Raw genomic sequence first — 22,752 nt, forward strand, 5'->3', positions numbered from 1 at the left:
CTTTCCAGAGTTAAACCCCAAGCCAGCTTTATCAGACTTGTACGGTACATTGATCAGTTGACCCCAACCAGCACGATCACCATTTTCAATCGCGGCTTGAGCATCTTTCAGAGAGATCATGACAGGGGGAGCACGAACAACCTTGGGCACAAGGGGAGTTGGCTTAAGGACAGGACTGGGTGGAGGAACCACTTCAAATGACTGAGAAGGAGTCTCAAAGAATTCACCATCCATCTCGACGTATTTGAAGGCTTGCACACTACTGACAATATACTCTTCTTCTCCACATACAGTGACAACCATGCCTGCCCTTGGATACTTCAGCTTTTGATGAAGCGACGAAGCTACCGCACCTGCCCCATGGATCCAAGGGCGCCCCAACAAGCAGGAGTAGGCGGGACGAATGTCCATCACGTGAAAGGTAGTGTTGAAGACTTGAGGTCCTATCTTGATAGGGAGAACCACTTCACCATAGACAACACTCTTCGCACCATCGTAAGCACGCACCACAACATCACTAGGTTTCAGTTCAATGCCTTTGTAGTCAAATTTATCGAGTACAACTTTCGGGAGCACATTCAAGGAAGAGCCGTTGTCGATCAACACGTGAGCCAGGGTGATCCCCTCACACTCGATGGAGATATGCAGAGCTTTATTGTGATTCTTTCCTGCTGGCGTCAGGTCAGCATCGGAAAAGCCTAGGCCATTGTCAACAGTCAAATTAGCAACATAATGTTCAAATTGATCGACGGATGTTTCTTGAGGCACATGAGCGGTCTTCAAGAATTTCATCAATGCATTGGCATGGGATTCAGAGGATAATAACAAGGACAACATTGAGATTTTAGACGGAGTATGCCCCAATTGTTCCACTACATCAAAATCGCTCTTACGGATGATTTTCAGCATCTCTTCCATTTCCTGTTTGGCAACATCTTCAGAAGTAACTTCGACCGATGTCTCTGACTGAGGAGGATTGACTGGTCTTTTTCCTCGAATTTCGGGAGCGGGAGGTGAGATTTCTGGGGAGTAGATCCTTCCACTTCGAGTAACTTTACTAGTCCCCACAATATCATTAGGATTAGCAGAACTACCAACTTGCTTTATGCCATGGATGTAAACGTCGCCTCCATAGTTCCACGGAATAGCTTTGCTGGAGGAATATGGCACGGGGCCAGGTGCGGTAATAATCAGGGGAGCCACTTTGGGCTCAGCGGTAATCTTCACAGGCACTCTAGTAGCGGTAATCTTCACTGGAGCTTTGGACCTAGCAATCACAGATACCTCTTCAATAGAGTTGTCCACCTTAGGAACCCTTTCAAATAGAATTGTACGATCATCCATCAGCCGTTGAATGCCGTTCTTCAACTTCAAACAATCATTGGGTCGGAGTACACAGAGATCGCAATCTTCAGCACAACCTGGAAATAAACCAGCTTGCAATAAATTCTTCTTAACGATCAGGAGAGGAGATGCTAAATCAGCAACGTCAGTAACGTGAGAATTGTCGTCCACAACATTAACATTCTGGTCATGATTAGGCATAGGTGCTGTGATGACATTGGGGGTCGCCGGAGGATCAAATTCAATTTCTCCAGCGTCGATCATATCCTGAATCTTGTTCTTCAACAACCAGCAATCATTCGTATCATGCCCGGGGCTATCGGAGTGATAGGCACACCTGGCGTTGGGATTATAACGAGGAGAAGTAGTGTTGGGATTTGCAGGAGGGCCTCTGAGGGTAATCAAATTGGCCTTTAACATACTCTGCAGTGCTTGGGTTAAAGTCATATTGATCTTGGTAAACTGTCTTCTCGACCTGTCTTGTCTGTGTTGGAAGTTCTGAGATGGTGTCGCATCGCGCGAAAAACCGGCGGGAAAAGAAAGAACAACAGAGCCGCCACCGTGCGTTATTTATCCCAAAAGAGGGAAAGGAAACGCTCAGAGTAAACCTGGGAAAGAACATGGTCTCGCGACCAAAGAGAATGGGTTCGGGAGTCGGTTATGCGAAGGGAAGGTATTAGCACCCCTACGCATCCGTAGTATTCTACGGGATCCACGCACAAAAGGAAGGAAATTGGTTGCTAAACACTGCTCAAATATTCACACACACTGGCTGAAAGAAACGAAGGAGACTGACTGAAACTGAACTCGGCAGGATGTCGCATCCTGGGCCTACTTAGTCTATCAGGCATAGACATCAGAGTCGAAGTAGTTCGGACTGGGGAAACGACACATGCTCACTAGGATGTCGCGTCCTATGCATACGTATCTTCTCGGACGGGAGAAGAATCAGAGCATTCGTAGCTCGGCTGACACGCACACAAACAAACTAGACAAAGGCAAACATGGAGCCTGAATGCCAATTGCTGGACTTACATCAGCATCCGAACCAAAACACACACAAAAAGGCAAACGTGGAGCCTGAATGCCAATTGCTGGACTTACATCAGCATCCGAACCAAAACACACACACACTGGAACCCAAATGCCACTCGATGGACTTACATCGGCTTCCAAGCACACAACAACACAACAGGTTGATAGGGAGTCGGGGACTCAGCCTATAACTGTCAAGCACGCATTCAAACAAACAGACAACAAATTGCTAAGGAGTCAGGCACTCGAGCCTAGCAACTGTCAGACAACACACACAAAAGAAAGAAAGGGCGCCCGGAGAGATCAGCTCAATCTCCTGCCTACATACTTCATCTGGTATGAAGATCAGGGCGATGTAGTTCCCCTACGCAGGGATAAAGGACTAGCCTAACCAGATAACAGAGGGAGACACAACTAGGGAGACTACGACTCGAGCCTAGATGTTGTCATGCAAAATCAACCCTAAGTTATGGTTTCTAGCTAAATGGCACAAGGGCCAACCTATCCTAAGTATGGCTCACACAGGAAGCAAGCCACACACACTTAACTTGCACAGGAAGCAAGCCAAGCAAAACCTAACTTGCACAGGAAGCAAGTCTAAACTAAACCTAACTTGCACAGGAAGCAAGTCAAACTATCCTAACTTGCACAGGAAGCAAGTCAAACTATCCTAACTTGCACAGGAAGCAAGTCAAACAATCCTAACTTGCACAGGAAGCAAGTCAAACAATCCTACAAGCACAGATAGCACACGCTATACACAAACAAGTGGCTCAAACAAGGGTTAGGTTTTAGTCAAGGGGTCATATCAACCTCAACAAACAAACCTCTGGAACTGGGTGAATGTTGCTCTTAACCTTGCCATTGAGGGGCTAAGGTGAAGCAGATGAAAGGATGAAGTGAGGATGAGACCTCACAGCTCTTATCCCTGGCCTGGGAGAGCTCAAGACAAGAATGTGTGGGTTCAGAAAGTGGGAACCCTGCTACACATTTAATACTGACTCAACTGTACAATTGTACAAGATCTTGGGTTTGTATCTGCAATGCATCAACACAGTGGTGTGAGCAAAGCGGATGACACACTGAATAGTGGGGGATAGACTGCATATCCCTACCTTCCACCAATTGCCTCTTCACTTAGGAGGACTTTGACTCTATGCAAGGACAAAGTTAAACATCCACAAACATTGCCTCTTAAGGAGGGCTTCAGACAGTTGCCTGACCAAGTAACAGGCCAGGTCTTCCAGACTACATGAAGACAAAGAGACATACCTCAATGCAAATTGCTTATACAAGCAAAGCAAAGCAAAAAGTTCACAAGGAACTAAGCAACTAAAGCACCTGAAACAGTCAAGCAGATGTTAGTATGCAACTTCAAACAAAACAAACAGAAACAGAAACCAACAGTCAATTGGAGGCACATGGATGTGCAAGGCACAAGGCTTATGGCATGTGAGCCAAGCCACCTACAAAACAAAGAGGTTAGGCAATGATACTTGGGTAAGCTCAATCAAAAGAATTGGTCTCAATGGCCATTTGATGGTCAACCTGAAATCACAAACTCAAAGGTGAGTAACAGGACCACTAGGGCAAGCCTAGGGTCAAAGGTGAATGAGAAAGTCAAAACAGCAAGGGTTAAGTATCCAAAATCATGTTCAAACAATTAGGAAACAAAACCAATTGGGTTCACATTCATATCAATCACTATCATCATTTCATGAACCATTTAGGTCAAAATAAGGCAAACAGAAGCTCATAGAAGTCAACAGAAAGACTTGCATCAAAAGCAATCTAAACATTTTCCAAAAATCATCAAATAAATCATGATCAAACCTAACATATAGCATGGTAAGCATATCAAATTTCATCTCATTTGGGCAAGTGGAAGGCAGTCAATGAAAATCAGAAAGTCAAAGCACATTTGAACATGCTCAAAGAAGTCAACCAAACATGCATCAACTTAGAAAAATCATAAGTCAAGAATGGTGTATGATAAATGAATGGGACTAAAGCCATGGCAAAGATGAGGATGTCTAGTTATCTCATGCAAAATTTCATGTCCATCCAATAAAGTATGAGAATTTCACAAATGAAATGGGAACAAGTGTCACACAAGGTCAACATTTGACTAGGCAGGGAAGAAAAATCTCAAACAAATGGAAAATAGTTCAATTAAATCCAAGAAAATTCACATGTAAACTAGACATACAAGAGTAGGCTCATGCAAAATTTCAATCCATTTAGAGGCCAAGAAGCATGGTAATGAAAATCATGAAGTTGGACATCAATGGTGTGACACAACTTGTCACACCCTAGTTCAAAAAATCATATCTCGCAAACCACAAATGATAAATGCACAAACTCTATACCAAAATCACCATGAATGTGTCTAGTTTAAGCACAAAAAATTTGGGAGCCATTGGGTAAAGTATCATCATTTCACAAATGTTTTGGCAAGATGTACAAAATTTGGTCACATGTCACAAACCCTAAGGCCATTTAAAAACCACTCATCCAAAAATTCTGGAAAAATAATGATAAAAAAGTAGAGATTATGATGAACACAACACAAAAAATCCCATTCAAATTGGATGAAAATTGAAGCTTTTATGATTTTTGTAAGAAGGCCATGAAATTAAATGAAATAATAAAACAAGGATGGCAATTTGGTAATATTATGAGTCACTTAACCAAACACAGTCGTTTTGGCCCTTGGAATGGAATGTTTTGATTGGATGAGGGAATTTAAGCCATGCAGCACGTGGGAATGAAGAAAATTCTGGGAAAATACACATTGGAATCTAGGGTTCATGTTCATCCATCCCCAAATTCGAATTTCTCAATTTTCTCCCAAAAATGCCAATTGAGCATACCATTGTAATCATTAAACAACATACAACAACAATCCAAACCCTATTTCCATTAATTTGAACTGCACATCAAGAAATCAAAAGAAACATTTTCGAGCACCAAACTTTATCTCAACATATCTTCATGGACAAGCAATCATTTTCAAAAAGGAAAGCATCATGGTACTCAGCATTGAAAAGCCTATTCAAAACATGTATCAATTTGGGAAAATGGGAGGGTCGAAAATTTACCAATTTTGAAGCAGAATGAGAAACTGTGGTTGTTTGACCCTTCTAGCCTGGAACAGATGCTCTTTAGGTCTTCAAGTGATGAGTGTTTGAAGTGCTTTGCTTATTGATGCTTGAAATGGAGGGATACGAGTGTTGTTATGGGAATTGCTTTGAGGAAAAAAACCAGTTGCTCCAAAGCTGTTTGCAGGTATGAGAAGGCAATTGTAATCAGTTCCAAATGATGCTTAGACTGTGTTTTAGGCAAGGCAGGGTTTGGCCCTTTGAAAGTTTTGGATAGTTTTAGAAAATGGCCAAACAGGTAGTTTTGAGCATGAGTGAATTTTCTGTTGGTTTGATGTGTTTATGGTGTTAATGGTGTTTCAAATGACAGCAAAAATGGCCTTGGCCAACAAGTGAAGTGTGTGTAAAGAGATTGTATGAAGTTGGTTAGGTTTCAAAGTGGCAAATGGAGGGTGGAAATGGTGAGCAAAGCTGCTGTTTGCAGTTGCTTTTTGTTTTTGTAGTGTTTGGTTCTATTGTGTTTTTGACAGCCCCCCAAAACAAATGCCAATAGCAGGGTTCCTTCCTTTTGGATCTCAACAGCATGAAAAATCAATGCCAATGTATTTTGATGGATGCCTTTTGTTTTGCAATGTCTTGACAGGTTTTTGAGATGCACTGCAGGGATGTCTCTAGAATATGAGAACCATTTTTCTAAGTGCTGTTGGTTTTGTGATGACAGGGAGAAAAATGATGGAAGTGGTGTTAAGCTAGCTTAGGTCATTGTGTTTTGTGGACAAGGTCTTTTGAGTTTGGCCAAAGCAACATTCAAATGCAAGTGGCAAGGTGTGACTTGGAAATTGTCTTGGAAAGTGCAAGGAGAGCTTTTTGGAGAGTGAGTATTAGTGTATGTGTGAGTTGGTTGGGATTGGATGCTGCAGGTTTTGAAGCAAAAGGCAAGGCCAAATGGATGCAGTTAGCTTGACATGATGAAGAGTTGTGGAAAATGCAAGGCATAAGGCTTGGCAAAATGCAAGTGAGGTTATGGAGAATGGGAGGTTGGTTGGTCTTTTTGCCGCAGTTGGAGGTGGTTAGTTGTTGCTGTTGGTTTTTTAACATGACAGAAAGAAAATGACCAAAAGCCCTGCTGTTAGCTTTGGTACAACACTTGCAATCTTGACAAAATGCCAAGCAAACCAATTTTTTGCATCAGTTGAAAGTGGCTGGTCTGTCTGTTATGTTGGCAAGGCAATGTTAGGAGTTGGACAGGAAAATGGGAATGCCAATAGCAAGGAGGTTTGTGAAGTGCAAAGCAAAATAGCAAGGGTGAGTTGGAAAGGAGTGTCTTATGGCAAGGCAGGTTTTTTACTATGAGTCTGAACAGCCTTTTTTTTGACAGACCATGCAAGTAAGGTCACACAAGATGAATGAAAGATTGGTTCCTTTGCTCCTTGCTCCACAATGATCAACATGCCATGCTTTTTTTTTGCTGCAGGGTATGGTGACAGACTTTTTTAGGGGAATGGCCAAAGGTGTTTGGTCTTGTGGTAGGGCTGCTGCAGCAGGGTTTTGGTTTTGAGCAATTGCCAAAGTTTCCTTTTGCCTGCTGCAGTCTTGTGACAGAAAAATGCCAAGGGTTTTGTGGTAGGGCCTCAACAGTTCTCTTGATTTCTCTTTCTACCTCTTATGCCTTGTCTGCTATTGGGATCCAAAGAATGGTAAAAAACCTGCTGCACTGCTGGATAGTACAAGGTGAGGCATGGAGTGTGTGGTTGTTTTGTACTTTTGTCCCAAAATTCAAGTGAGCAAGCATGGCTTCTTTTCTGAGATTTTAGGTTGCTAAGATGTGTTCAAATGGACAGAAAAATTGCTGCATAATTGCTGTCCTTTTGAGGTACAAGGCAAGGCATGGACAAGTATGGTGCAAGTATGGTTAAATGGTACTTTCCTTACAATTCAAGCAACCAAGCAAGATTCACATGTGCTGCATAATTTGACTTTGCAAACACACTTAAAATGATATTTATGAGCTGTCCCAATTGGCCAAATGCTGAAAAAATGTTTGAGTCAAAAAGTCAACTCTTGGTCAAACTTACATTTAAATGAAAAAGGTCAAAATATGCCATTTTGATTGGTGAAGTTTTGGCTCATGAAATTTATATTTTTGGAAAGAGGGGATCAAATGTGACTTGTAGGAAAAAACCCCACCAAAATTGGCCAAACGGTTTGGGAGATATGGCCCTCTGAAGTTCAAGATTTTCTGAAATCGATTCGATCATAACTTGCCAACCACACATGGGAATTGAGAGTTCTAGGACTTTTTGGAAATGGGAGAACAAGATCTTCAACTTTCATGTTGGGCAAAAATTCATTTGAGGCTTATATCAAAATGTAGGTTTGAGGATCAAGACTTTCCATTTATGGCAGGTTTCAGTTACAGGCCCAGTTTCCATTTTGGGAAATTCATGATCTGGCTTCAAATTCTTCCATGATGGTGTTTGGCATGATATATGATGACTATTTGGACATGAATGAGCTCTCACAAACCAAATCCAATCATCAAACCACTGATTAAATGGACAGTTGACCAACAGTTGACTTTTAGGGTTTCTGCCTGATTGTGCATTGACTGACGACTTCCAAACCCTAATTCCTTGAGAACTTGACTTCAAATGATGTCCCAAGTTGTATAAACTCTTGATTATTGACCATGGTGCCCAAATTCCACAAGAATGACCACCATCCACTGCTTTGACTGACAGTTGACTTTTTCAGGGTTTTTGACTGTCTGTGTATGAACTGATGACCTCTGAGCCTTCAACCCTTGATATGAACACTTCAAATAGACCTCCCAACCATGCGAACTTGTTGGGCAAACCCCAAGGCCTTGATTCAAATGAGAAATTCCTTTGTTTGCTTGGTTGACTGATCAGGAGATTAGTTTGACCTAATTTCTGATTGCTTGCTCTTGAGGCAACTGAGGGACAATGCAAATGCTATGCAATGGATCATGATATGTTATGACCTAATATGAAAATGTATGCATAATGATAGGTGCAAATTTGAGGTGCTACAGCTGCCCCTATTCAATCAGCTGGGAACCCGAACGGATGATAGCAACGGCTGTCAGACTTTCAGGGTAAACAGGGATTGAATACCAAAGAACCGTAGAATTTGCACAACTGGATATGATACAAGAAGAACCACGTCATTTACCGATGACAAACTGCATGACAGCTTCAGAAAAAGCCAAAACCATTTACCGATGGTTGGAGAACTGGAAACTTGATATTTACCGATATCAGCTTCAACATGACCATTTACCGATGGCGGCTGGGGAAAATAAACTTCTGAAAAGCAAAACCATTTACCGATGGTTAAAGTTGGAAACTTTGATATTTACCGATATCAACTTCAGCACAACCATTTACCGATGGCTGCTGGGAAAACAGATTTCTGAAAAGCAAAACCATTTACCGATGGTTAAAATTGGAAGCTTTGATATTTACCGATATCAACTTCAGCACAACCATTTACCGATGGCTGCTGGGAAAACAGATTTGATGTTGAAAGGAAGCAAAACCATTTACCGATGGTGGCTTCAAAGAAACTTGACATTTACCGATGTCAACTTGGCAAGACCATTTACCGATGGTGGCTTCAAAGAAATTTGACATTTACCGATGTCAAACTTAGCAAGACCATTTACCGATGGCTGCTGCAACTGGGGATTCGACATTTACCGATATCGAAGAAAACTGGGCCATTTACCGATAGCATCTCCACTTGGGGAGGAAAAAACTCTTTGTGGTGATACCAGACAAGACGTTTACCGACGACTTCTGGGGATCTTGATTTCACGACCAGACATTTACCGATGACTGGGATGAGACTCGACGTTTACCGACATCGAAAGATGATGTTTACCGACATCAAAAGAAATGACCAGACATTTACCGATGACTGGGATGAGACTCGATGTTTACCGACATCGAAAGATGATGTTTACCGACATCCAAAGAAATGACCAGACATTTACCGATGACTGGGAATGAGAAATTTATTGGGGAGATACGAATATTTGCAACTGGGAACCAGATAGGACATTTACAGATGACTCCACTGGGGATTTCTAGCTGGGGATTATCAGACGTTTACCGACGACTGCAGAAAAGACTGGATGTTTACCGACATCGAAAGATGATGTTTACCGACATCAAAAAAATGACCAGACATTTACCGATGACTGGGTGAGACTCGATGTTTACCGACACCGAAAGATGATGTTTACCGACATCAAAAAGGATGGAACACACGCGGGTGTTGACATGATGCTTGCTGGTATTATAAGAATGGCCATCTGAGATATGTCAAAGCAAGGCTGATCACTTGCTGGGGGTCTCGCCGGGAAGAAATAAACTTTCTGTCACCATCGGGTGAGGAAATAAACCTCTGTCACCATCGGGTGAGGAAATAAACCTCTGTGGGGAATAAACAATTCTGGATGCTGTCAAGGGCAACCGTAGCAGTCTTGCTGTGCTGATGTTGAATGAAATGATCCGCCTCTGCCGGGGATACGGTCTGGTGAAGTTAACACATGAATGCATATGTTTGAATTTTTCTATGGCGTAATGCTCCATATTTGAATGGGAATGCTACGCAGTTTTGAGGATGCAATGATTACTACATGCAAAATGCAAATGAACCCTGGCTAGGGAGCCGAAGTGATCAGATACTCTGACTCTGTGGGGAGATTCCTCTTGGGGAAATACTCTGCGGGGAACTCTGCTTGAGGAAAACTCCGCGGGGAGAGCAACGACTTCTCACTCATGTTGGAGAATAGTACTGCTACTGGGGAAAGATAAACTCCGCTAGGGATATCCTTCAGTCCACTCGGGGAGGAAATCGGCAAATACAGGCTTGCTGGGGATAGGCAATCCTTAGATCTGTTGGAGAATAGAAGGCACTATCCACAGACGTCTCTGCAGGGGAACATAGCTCTGATAGCTTTCAAACTTGCTTGGGGAAAAAATCTGCTGAGGGAACGTCCTCACAGATGCCAATCTGAAAAAGAAACAACAAAATGCCCCCAGGGGATATATGGACAAGATACGCTCAAGTGTCCTCAACATTCAAAATGATTTTCAGATGTTTCGTCATCCTGCGAGTTATTGTGCAGCCTCCATGTTTTTTATATGCAATGCTTATCAAAAATTCGGACATTTGCAAACAAAACAGTAAAAATAAAAACAAAAGGGCTATTTATCTGAATAACGACTTTTATTGATTGAAAATGTGCCTGAAGAGGCAAATACATTAGGAAGCAATTCCTAGAAAGAGGTAATTGCGCACAAAAGGAAAAAATCTATCCTAATGGCAACGTGAACATGGCGTCCACTATTTCCCAATTCTGTTATAACTCACAGATCATCAGTTTTCCTCCCAACTCCTTGCTTTCTGAGAAGAATGACTGGACGGATCACATCTTTCGAGATGGCAGACGACAAAGCTTGATGAAGTACAGACAACTCAGACTGTAGTCTTCGCTTTAATCCCTAATTTTTGCCTGGATCGCCCTTTCGGGTTTTCAATCCACCGGGATACCCATTTTTGCCTAAGCCGCCCTTGCGGGTTTTCGACTTACCGGGTGTACGAATTTTTCATTTTTATCCCTAATTTTTGCCCGAACCTTTTTTTTTTCTGTTTTTTTTTTTGGTTCGTCGGGATGCCCCTTTTTTGCCTGGACTCTTTTTCCTTTTTGTCCAGCGGGTCAATTTATGCGAAGTATTTTTTGACTACATCTGAGTTGACAGGAGACGGAAAATCTTCACCATCCATAGTTGTAAGCATCAAGGCTCCACCGGAGAAGACCTTCTTCACAACATACGGACCTTCATAGTTAGGAGTCCACTTGCCCCTGTTGTCTGCACCGGGAGGAAGGATCCTCTTCAAAACTAAATCGCCGATCTGAAATGTTCGAGGACGCACTTTCTGATCAAAGGCTCGCTTCATCCTTCTCTGATACAACTGTCCATGACATACAGCTGCTAGTCGTCTTTCCTCGATAAGGCTCAACTCGTTAAACCTTGTACGAATCCACTCAGCTTCGTCCAGCTTGACATCCAACAAAACTCTCAGAGAAGGAATCTCCACTTCAACAGGTAGAACAGCTTCCATACCATACACAAGGGAGTAAGGGGTTGCCCCGGTCGACGTACGTACTGAGGTACGGTACCCATGCAAAGCGAAAGGCAGCATCTCATGCCAATCCTTATACGTAACGACCATCTTCTGCACAATCTTCTTGATATTCTTGTTTGCCGCTTCTACAGCACCATTCATCTTCGGTCTGTAAGGAGAAGAATTGTGATGTTCAATCTTGAAATCTCTACAAAGCTCTTTCATCATCTTGTTATTGAGATTCGAACCATTGTCAGTGATGATTCTCTCAGGAACTCCATAACGACATATGATTTCTTTCTTGATGAACCGGGTAACCACTTGTTTGGTAACGTTAGCATAGGAAGCTGCTTCCACCCACTTGGTGAAATAGTCAATTGCAACCAAGATGAAGCGATGTCCATTCGAAGCAGTAGGCTCGATCTTCCCGATCATATCAATGCCCCACATGGCAAACGGCCAGGGCGAATTCATGATATTTAGAGGGCTTGGTGGTACGTGCACCTTATCAGCGTATATTTGACACTTATGGCACTTCCGAGCATACTTGAAACAATCGGATTCCATAGTCATCCAGTAATAACCCGCTCTCAACAATTTCTTAGCCATTGCATGTCCGCCGGCATGAGTACCGAAGGAACCTTCATGAACTTCCTGCATTAACATGTCCGCTTCGGGTCTGTCCACGCATCTGAGCAAGACCATGTCAAAGTTTCTCTTGTACAACACATCATCCTGATTCAAATAGAAGCTTCCAGCTAGCCTCCTCAGGGTTTTCTTGTCATTCTTCGACGCACCTTCAGGATACTCCTGAGTCTTGAGGAAATTCTTGATGTCATAATACCATGGCTTCTCATCAATCACAACAGACTCGGCTGCAAACACATACGCAGGCCTCTCAAGTCGATTCACCTCAACATGTGGCACATGATTCCACCAATGAACTTTGATCATGGACGACAAAGTTGCCAAAGCATCCGCCATTTGATTCTCATCCCGGGGGACATGATACAACTTTACTTTCTTGAAGAACGTCAGTATTCTTCTGGTGTAATCTCTATACGGAATCAAATGCGGCTGATTCGTATTCCAATCTCCGTTGACTTGATTGACCACTAGAGCTGAATCTCCATAAATGTCAAGTGTTTTGATCCTTAGATCAATGGCTTCTTCTATCCCCATGATACAAGCCTCATACTCAGCTTCGTTGTTGGTGACGTCAAACGTCAGTCTGGCAGAAAAAGGTATATGAGCACCTTTAGGATTGATCAATACTGCCCCAACACCGTTACCATTCATATTCACAGCCCCATCAAACATCAGTGCCCACTTGTCATCCGGATCCGGTCCTTCCTCGACAAGAGGCTCTTCGCAATCTTTCATCTTAAGATACATGATGTCTTCGTCAGGGAATTCAAACATCATAGGCTGATAATCCTCAATCGGTTGTTCGGCAAGATAGTCTGACAGAATACTACCTTTGATGGCCTTCTGTGACGTGTACTGAATGTCGTATTCTGTTAGAATCATCTGCCAACGGGCAACTCGTCCGGTGAGAGCTGGTTTCTCAAAGATGTACTTTACTGGATCCATCTTAGAAATCAATAGAGTAGTATGGTTCAACATATACTGTCTCAGTCGGCGAGCAGCCCAGGCCAAAGCACAGCAAGTTTTCTCGAGCAGTGAATATCTTGTTTCACAGTCGGTAAACTTTTTGCTAAGGTAGTATATGGCATGCTCTTTTCGACCAGACTCGTCATGCTGTCCCAATACACACCCCATCGAGTTCTCAGTCACTGACAGGTACATTATCAGAGGTCTCCCTGGAACTGGAGGTATAAGGATTGGAGGTTTCTGTAAATACTCCTTGATTTTGTCAAAAGCTTTCTGACAATCATCATTCCACTTGATCGCTTGATTCTTTCTGAGCAGTTTGAAAATTGGTTCACATGTGGCGGTTAGATGAGATATGAACCTTGCAATGTAGTTTAACCTCCCTAAAAACCCACGGACTTGTTTTTCCGTCTTCGGTTCAGGCATCTCTCGAATAGCCTTGACTTTCGCTGGATCAACCTCAATCCCTTTCTCACTGACAATGAAGCCTAAGAGTTTCCCTGATCTCACCCCAAACGTACACTTGTTCGGATTCAACCTCAGCTTGAACTTTCTCAACCGATCAAACAGCTTCTGCAAATTAACCAGGTGCTCCTCTTCTGTCTGCGACTTCACAATCATATCGTCCACGTACACTTCAATTTCTTTGTGCATCATGTCATGAAAAATAGTCGTCATTGCCCTCTGATAGGTAGCACCAGCATTCTTTAGCCCAAATGGCATCACCTTATAGCAGAACGTGCCCCAAGGTGTAATGAATGTCGTCTTTTCCATGTCCTCTGGCGCCATCTTGATCTGATTATATCCGGAGAAACCATCCATGAAAGAGAATACCGAAGATTGAGCCGTATTATCAACCAATACATCAATGTGAGGTAATGGGAAATCATCTTTCGGACTCGCTCTATTCAAATCCCGGTAATCGACACACATTCTGACTTTACCATCCTTCTTCGGCACAGGAACGATGTTGGCCACCCACGGCGGATAACTTGTAACAGCCAGAAAACCTGCATCCCACTGCTTCTGAACCTCTTCCTTGATCTTAGTTGCCATGTCAGGACTCGTTCTACGAAGCTTCTGCTTAACCGAAGGACATCCTTCCCTAAGAGGTAATCGATGCATCACAATGTCTGTATCTAAACCAGGCATATCTTGGTATGACCAGGCGAATACCTCCACATATTCTCTCAGCATCTCAATCAGCCTCCTCTTGACAGAGTCCTCTAAGGCAGCCCCAATCTTGATTTCTCTTTTGTCGTCCTCAGTACCCAGATTAACAGTTTCCAACTCCTCCTGATGAGGTTGGATGACCCTTTCCTCCTGCTTCAGTAATCTGGCCAATTCTGCAGGGAGTTCACAGTCTTCATCACTCTCCTCTTCAGCTTGGTAGATGGGATTGTCGAAATCATACTGAGCCATAACAGAACTGTTCATAGCGAATGCCATAAGATCGCTTCTGCATGTTTAATGCTTTGTTTTTAGAAAAAGAGTTCAAAAAGGTCACAAAAACAAAAAACATTGCCATTTTTATTGTTTTTTTGAAAAAGAAAAACGAAAACAAAAAATAGAAAGACAAGGATCACAAAGTTTGTTCAAAAAAATGTCCTTCATTAATGATAATCATTAAAACATGATGAGGCCCTACAAAAATGAATCACTACGCCTTGGGCAGAACGTAGGATTTTCATGCAAAATGACAAAACAACAGAAAATTACTCTGTCAGAAGAGTAACTTGAACCACTTCTTCAGCCGTCCAGTTGTTGATAGACCCCCCTGGTGCACACGGGCGAACCCAGTTGTCCAAATCACAATCACTGTCACAGTCTTCACTACCGGTTGCAGAGACGTCGCCATGATTCATCAGCCCAGCGCTGGTAAAAGTACTCGGACCCGCTTGACCATTCCGCTCTGCTTGGAGAGGCTCGTAACCAACGCCAAATTTGTCTTCTTTAACCGGCAAGTCCACCATCTTGCCCCAGCCTTCAGCTTTGCCAGAATCAACAACTTCCTTAGCCTGCTTGTAAGAAGTAATTGAAACACCTGGCTTTCTCTGCTCAGCGTACGCCACTTTCTCAAGAGCCACAGTCTCAAATGCCTGGCACAAGGTTTCGTGGATCTCGCCATCCACCTCAACATATTTGAACGAGGATAGATGACTCACCAGAATCTCTTCTTCACCGCACACAGTCACAATCTGACCGTTCCAGACATACTTGAGCTTTTGATGGAGAGTCGACGAGACTGCCCCTGCTGCATGAATCCATGGACGCCCCAACAAACAACTGTAGGCAGGCTGGATGTCCATAACATAGAAGATGATATCAAAAACCTCAGGACCTATCTTCACGGGCAAGGTAACTTCTCCACACACAGAACGTTTGGATCCGTCGAAAGCACGAACGATCAGGTCACTGGGATTAAGCACAAACCCTTCTGCATCAATCTTCCTCAGAATCTGCTTAGGCAACACATTCAACGACGACCCGGTGTCTACCAATACGTGAGACAACACTGCCCTCTTGCACTCCATGGTGATGTGCAAGGCTTTGTTATGGTTTCGCCCTTCAGGCGGTAAGTCCAGGTTGGTAAAACCCACACCATGTCTGGTGCTCACATTGGCCATCACACCCTCCAGTTGATTGACAGAAATCTCCTGAGGCACGTAAGCCAAATTCAACATCTTCAGCAAGGCATTACGGTGTGCCTCAGAGCACATCAATAGTGAAAGTATAGAAATCTTGGACGGAGTCTGATTCAACTGATCCACAATCTTGTAGTCGCTCTTCTTGATTATCTTCATAAACTCCTCCACGTCCTTCTCAAATGACCCCTCAGGCGCTTCCTTCTGGACAGGCTCTTCCTCAACCACAGCTTGCTTACCCTTTGCTTTGGCGAGAGCTTCAGCATTATTGTCCCTCAAAGGCTGCGGTGCGAACAGACGACCGCTTCTGGTAAAACCTCCTGGACCCCCTACATTATCCACAGCCGGACCAACAGTTGCAGGAACTCTATTCGGTACACCAATTGTCACTGGAGTTTGATTCACTGGTCTTGTCTGACTTTCAGCCCTTCTGTAATTGCGGTGAGCATTACCATACTTCCACGGCACGGCTCTACTATTCTCAACAGCCCTTCTTCCAGGCGCAACGATGGTAGTTGGAACACCGATGGTTACAGGCACGGGAATGGTAACTGGAGTACCATTTGCTGCGGGTGCGCTAACAACCCTTTGTCCACGTTCTTCAGACGGTTTAAAGTAAATGGTGATAGTTGACGCTGTTCCACGATCGTTTACAGCCCTACTGAATTGCAAACAACCTTCATCCATCATACCCTGGATACCGGTCCTTAACTGATCGCAACCATTCTCAGATTCTGCACAGCCCAAACAATTCTCATCACAGCCCGGGTAGACACCCCCCTTCAGCAGACGGCACTTCACAACTAGCAGAGAAGTCTGAACATCATCAACATTAACAACCAGATCTTCAGCTTCTTTCCCTTCAATATTGTTCACTCTATGCCCACCATGCTGAGGCATAGGGTTGTTTATGACGTTGGGCACTGGAGCGAAGTTGATCGCCTTGGCATCGATCAAATCTTGAACCTTGTGCTGGAGAGCTCGACACTTCTCAGTATGGTGGCCTGGTGCCCCAGAATGAAAGTCACATCTAACGTTAGCATCATAGCCAGGAGGCAGCACTGTAGGCGGAGCCATTGTACGTAACTCAATCATCCCCAACCTGAGTAGTTCGGGTAGTAGCTCTGCGTAAGACATGGGCAGAGGATCAAATCTTCTATCAGCCTGCAATTTCTGTCTGGGCTGATAAGGACGTTGCTGTTGTTGTTGTTGTTGCGGTTGTTGAACTCTTTGTTGTTGTTGTTGACGAGGTTGAGGTGCCGGAATAGTCACTGCAGCTACTGGACGATATTGATCTCTGTTAGCATTTGTTCTGTACACACCCCCTCTGTGCTGTACAGCATTGGTCTCTCCTTCTCTACGGCGAGGTGCCCCAGAGAAGGGTTTCTTTAATGAAGACGAGGAACCAGCATCATGGATCCTACCAGCTTTGATTAGACTCTCAGTCCTCTCTCCACAAATGACAACATCAGAAAAACTACCGAACGGGCAGCTCCCCATCCGGTCCATAAACACACCTTGAAGAGTACCGATAAACATATCCGTCAACTCCCTCTCCAGCATAGGGGGTTGAACTCTAGCAGCCAGTTCACGCCACCTCTGAGCGTACTCCTTGAAGCTTTCATTGGATTTCTGACATAGACTCTGCAGCTGAGTCCGGCTCGGTGCCATGTCCATGTTGTGTTTGTATTGCCTCAAAAAGGCCTCACCCAGATCCCTCCAACAGCGGATAGAATCTCTCTTCAATTCCATATACCAGTCCAAAGAAGCCCCAGATAGACTGTCTTGGAAAAAATACATCCACATCTTTTCATCATCAGTATACGCCGAGATCTTTCGATAATAAGCCTGCACATGGGTGCGAGGGCAAGAAGTACCGTTGTATTTGTCGAAGGACGGTGCTTTGAACTTGTGAGGGATTCTCAAGCCTTCAACCAACCCCATATTAGTAACATCAAAACCGAGAGAGTTCTGACTTTCCATAGCACGGATCTTCTCAGCAAGAGCTTCAACTTTACGATCTCTTTCATTAACCCTTCCCAGAACGTCTTCGTCTTCACTGAGCAGAGAGAACATATCCTCTTGTCTGTCAACAATTGGAACAGGATTACGGGTCGGAGCACGGACTACTCTGGCATTAGCGGCATCTGGAACAATAGGTTGACCGTTGATTCGAATACCCCCTAACTCATCACCTACAGCATAGTTGTTGACGGGTACAGCAGCAGCAATATTGTTATCATCGACTGGGCCTCCCTCTGGCGGAGCATGGTTGATCGGTGGATTTGCAGCCTCTTGTCTCTGAACCATAGCTCGAAGTTCTTCTTGACCTTGCGCAACCCCTTGCATCATATTCATAAACTGGGCCATGCTTGCCTTCATCTCAGCCAACTCAGCTTGAAATTGATCCATACTTCTCTGTTGATTCAGTCTTGTTGAGTAGCGGTGCGGACGTTGATCAGCTATCCTGCCTGAACAGGAACCAAGAGTGAGAAGTCACGATCAAGAACACCTGTTATGCAAAATGATATGAGTATGATGCTAATGATGCGTATGATGCACATGATATGCTCATTTCTCAGGCATTCAAAGAGCCTGACTCATCCTGAAAAGATGGCAACCTGCAGCGATAAGAGAACAAATAGATACAAGGAAATGCTGACATCCTTATACATACATAAGGGTAAAAAGGCATACAACCAATGTCAACAGAATATCTGAATAAACAACGTACAAAGAAAAAGAATCCCATCCAACAAGCCTGGAGGTGATTCTTAACAAAAGATCCAAGAGATGGCTTACACGCAAATGAATCCCATCCAACAAGCCTGGAGGTGATTCTCAACAAAATACAATCAGAGGTACAAACTAAGACAGACGGTCTTCCGGAATGAGGGTCTTCAGGTAATGGCACTGGTCGATCAACAGTGAGCATTCTGAACAATCTGGTAGAGGGGTGATCTTCTCCTTCAACTGTCTTCTGAGCTCCAAGACTTCTCCTCCAAGGTGGTCCTCTGATTTCTGTCTCAACTCCATCTCTTTCTTCAACTGAGCATCTTTGTCTCTGAGTTGCTTCTCCAAGTCTCTGATCTTCTTCTGATAACTGGCCTCAGCCCTCTGCAGCCTCAAGCGCTCCCGGTGTTCTGCATCTAACATGCTCTCCACCTCCTCGTAGGATCTCTTCTTGTTCCTTGCTCTACTGGCATCCTCTCCTTGCACTTCCCTGAGTTGATGGGCCAAGTGCAGCTTATCAGCCTGAGCTTTGTACAACTCCATCTGAGTATCTTGCTCCTTTCCTCTCAAACGGCGATTCTCCATCAGGGCTTGCTTATAGTGCTCAGCAGGTACACTATCAGCAAGAATCAAAGGTGGTTGCTCCTGCAACGGCTCCATCCTATCATAGGGTAACAACAAAGTTTCCACTCTCTTCTTGACCCACTCAGTGTAATCGGGCATAGCAACAGCAAACTTCTTCCCTAAGACAGATCCATCCTTCACACCAATAGACTTCCAAGCTCTCCCTATCTGCTCCAATCTAACAGGGTCACTCTGCTTCTCAAAATACACACTTTCAACTACCTCAGCCTCAAGTGGTCTTCCCTTCATCACAAACCCCAACTGGCGAAGAGAAAGGACCGGGTTGTAATTGATGCAACCTCTGGTCCCTACGAGTGGCACATTACGGAATCCTCCATAGCTCATAATGACGTTACGCACATCCATTCGGTAAGATTGCCACCTGATATCATAGGAGGTAAGAGACATAACCCTCTGAGTCCACTTATGCGTGCTCTGAGCATCCACAAAAGGTCCACTGACTGGCAGAAGAGACAAGAACCATCTGAGCAAAAGGGGGAGACAACACCTGATGGCTCCTCCCTTACCATGCCTGCTGTGAATGGCATAGTAAGTATCTGCTAGAAGAGTAGGGATTGGATTCCCTCTGATGAAAATGCTGATAGCAGTGAAGTCAATAAAGTTTGGCATACTGGGAAATAGGATGATACCATAGATCATGGCAGCTAACTGTGCGTGAAAAACTTCCCAATTCCCCTTTTCTGCTTCAACTCTGGCTACTCTCAACAGGAACTTCAATGGCAGACCTACAACTTCCCCGCTGGACTTCCAACTCTTACTAATCTCCTTAACACTCAAACGGAGAGCTCTGGTAATCAATCTGAAGTCGACCTCCTTTGGAACGTCCAAGAAGGGAGTCTGATGCTGAATAGGGATACTCAACAGGATAGAATACTCCTCGAGAGTAGGTGCTAACTGGTAATCTTGGAAAGTGAAGCATCTGAGCTCTGGGTCATAAAACTGAAGTAGTGTCTGCAGAGGCACTGGATCCACTACTGTCTTCAATACTGTCAAGATATCTCCGTACCGCCCAACAAAACTCTTCAGTCGATCGTCTGTCACGAGACTACCCAACTCAACTAGTGGAGTCAACGGCTCACGGTGGAAACTGTAGGAACAGGTCTTCCGCTTCGGCTCGGGAACCGTTGCCATCTCTATCAGTAGACAAGCTCGGGAATGTACCTGAGAAATGATATGCATGCAGAGATTAGTTTTTTTTCTTTTTTTTTTCTTTTGATTTTTTTGATTTTTTTTTCATTTTCCTTTTTTTTTTTTCAATGCGTTTCTTTTGAAAAATAAATATGCTATGATGCACATGATGCAGACATGGCTGGCTGGTTGTGCAGATTCTGATCACTAGGTCGAAGCTTCAGTCAAAATCAGAACATAAATCCCACTTAAGGTTAACTGAACACTGTCTGAACCAAGTCGCCATCAGAACCAAGTCACCAACAGAACCGAGTCACCAACGGTACCTGTAGTGAATAACCCTTCCCCACTCACGGGTGTAGTCTAGGCCAGGGTAAAGCTTGAGAGAAACGCAGCATAAATAACCTTTCGCAGAATACTGTCATATACACACCCGAAGTATGTAACGACAGCATCCCACCAGGGTCTGAACTGCTCGTGATATCAATGTTCCGCTAAGTGGCGCCATACCACCCGCTTCCCATGAATCACTCTATTCCTAGGTATCCTAGATTGCACTCATGGTCTGGGTATTGGACCTTTTACCTCAACTGACTCTTCCCCCCACACAGAGAGAAACAAACAACCAGCCAGGTGAACAGATGAATAAATGCAAACATTAATGCAAACATAAATGCAAACAATAGACAATGAATGCAAACAGTAAATAATGAATGCAATAAATAAACACAGCATAAAGCAACCAAAACCCTAACCTAGAGAGCGCTAGGAGAGACTCGCTCAGGGAAGATGGACCAGCATAGGTCAACTTCTGTTTTTCCCCAGCAGAGTCGCCAGCTGTCGCATCGCGCGAAAAACCGGCGGGAAAAGAAAGAACAACAGAGCCGCCACCGTGCGTTATTTATCCCAAAAGAGGGAAAGGAAACGCTCAGAGTAAACCTGGGAAAGAACATGGTCTCGCGACCAAAGAGAATGGGTTCGGGAGTCGGTTATGCGAAGGGAAGGTATTAGCACCCCTACGCATCCGTAGTATTCTACGGGATCCACGCACAAAAGGAAGGAAATTGGTTGCTAAACACTGCTCAAATATTCACACACACTGGCTGAAAGAAACGAAGGAGACTGACTGAAACTGAACTCGGCAGGATGTCGCATCCTGGGCCTACTTAGTCTATCAGGCATAGACATCAGAGTCGAAGTAGTTCGGACTGGGGAAACGACACATGCTCGCTAGGATGTCGCGTCCTATGCATACGTATCTTCTCGGACGGGAGAAGAATCAGAGCATTCGTAGCTCGGCTGACACGCACACAAACAAACTAGACAAAGGCAAACATGGAGCCTGAATGCCAATTGCTGGACTTACATCAGCATCCGAACCAAAACACACACAAAAAGGCAAACGTGGAGCCTGAATGCCAATTGCTGGACTTACATCAGCATCCGAACCAAAACACACACACACTAGAACCCAAATGCCACTCGATGGACTTACATCGGCTTCCAAGCACACAACAACACAACAGGTTGATAGGGAGTCGGGGACTCAGCCTATAACTGTCAAGCACGCATTCAAACAAACAGACAACAAATTGCTAAGGAGTCAGGCACTCGAGCCTAGCAACTGTCAGACAACACACACAAAAGAAAGAAAGGGCGCCCGGAGAGATCAGCTCAATCTCCTGCCTACATACTTCATCTGGTATGAAGATCAGGGCGATGTAGTTCCCCTACGCAGGGATAAAGGACTAGCCTAACCAGATAACAGAGGGAGACACAACTAGGGAGACTACGACTCGAGCCTAGATGTTGTCATGCAAAATCAACCCTAAGTTATGGTTTCTAGCTAAATGGCACAAGGGCCAACCTATCCTAAGTATGGCTCACACAGGAAGCAAGCCACACACACTTAACTTGCACAGGAAGCAAGCCAAGCAAAACCTAACTTGCACAGGAAGCAAGTCTAAACTAAACCTAACTTGCACAGGAAGCAAGTCAAACTATCCTAACTTGCACAGGAAGCAAGTCAAACTATCCTAACTTGCACAGGAAGCAAGTCAAACAATCCTAACTTGCACAGGAAGCAAGTCAAACAATCCTACAAGCACAGATAGCACACGCTATACACAAACAAGTGGCTCAAACAAGGGTTAGGTTTTAGTCAAGGGGTCATATCAACCTCAACAAACAAACCTCTGGAACTGGGTGAATGTTGCTCTTAACCTTGCCATTGAGGGGCTAAGGTGAAGCAGATGAAAGGATGAAGTGAGGATGAGACCTCACAGCTCTTATCCCTGGCCTGGGAGAGCTCAAGACAAGAATGTGTGGGTTCAGAAAGTGGGAACCCT

The sequence above is a fragment of the Lathyrus oleraceus genome, chromosome 2 (assembly GCF_024323335.1).
Source record: "Lathyrus oleraceus cultivar Zhongwan6 chromosome 2, CAAS_Psat_ZW6_1.0, whole genome shotgun sequence".
In the NCBI taxonomy this organism is placed as follows: Eukaryota; Viridiplantae; Streptophyta; class Magnoliopsida; order Fabales; family Fabaceae; genus Lathyrus; species Lathyrus oleraceus.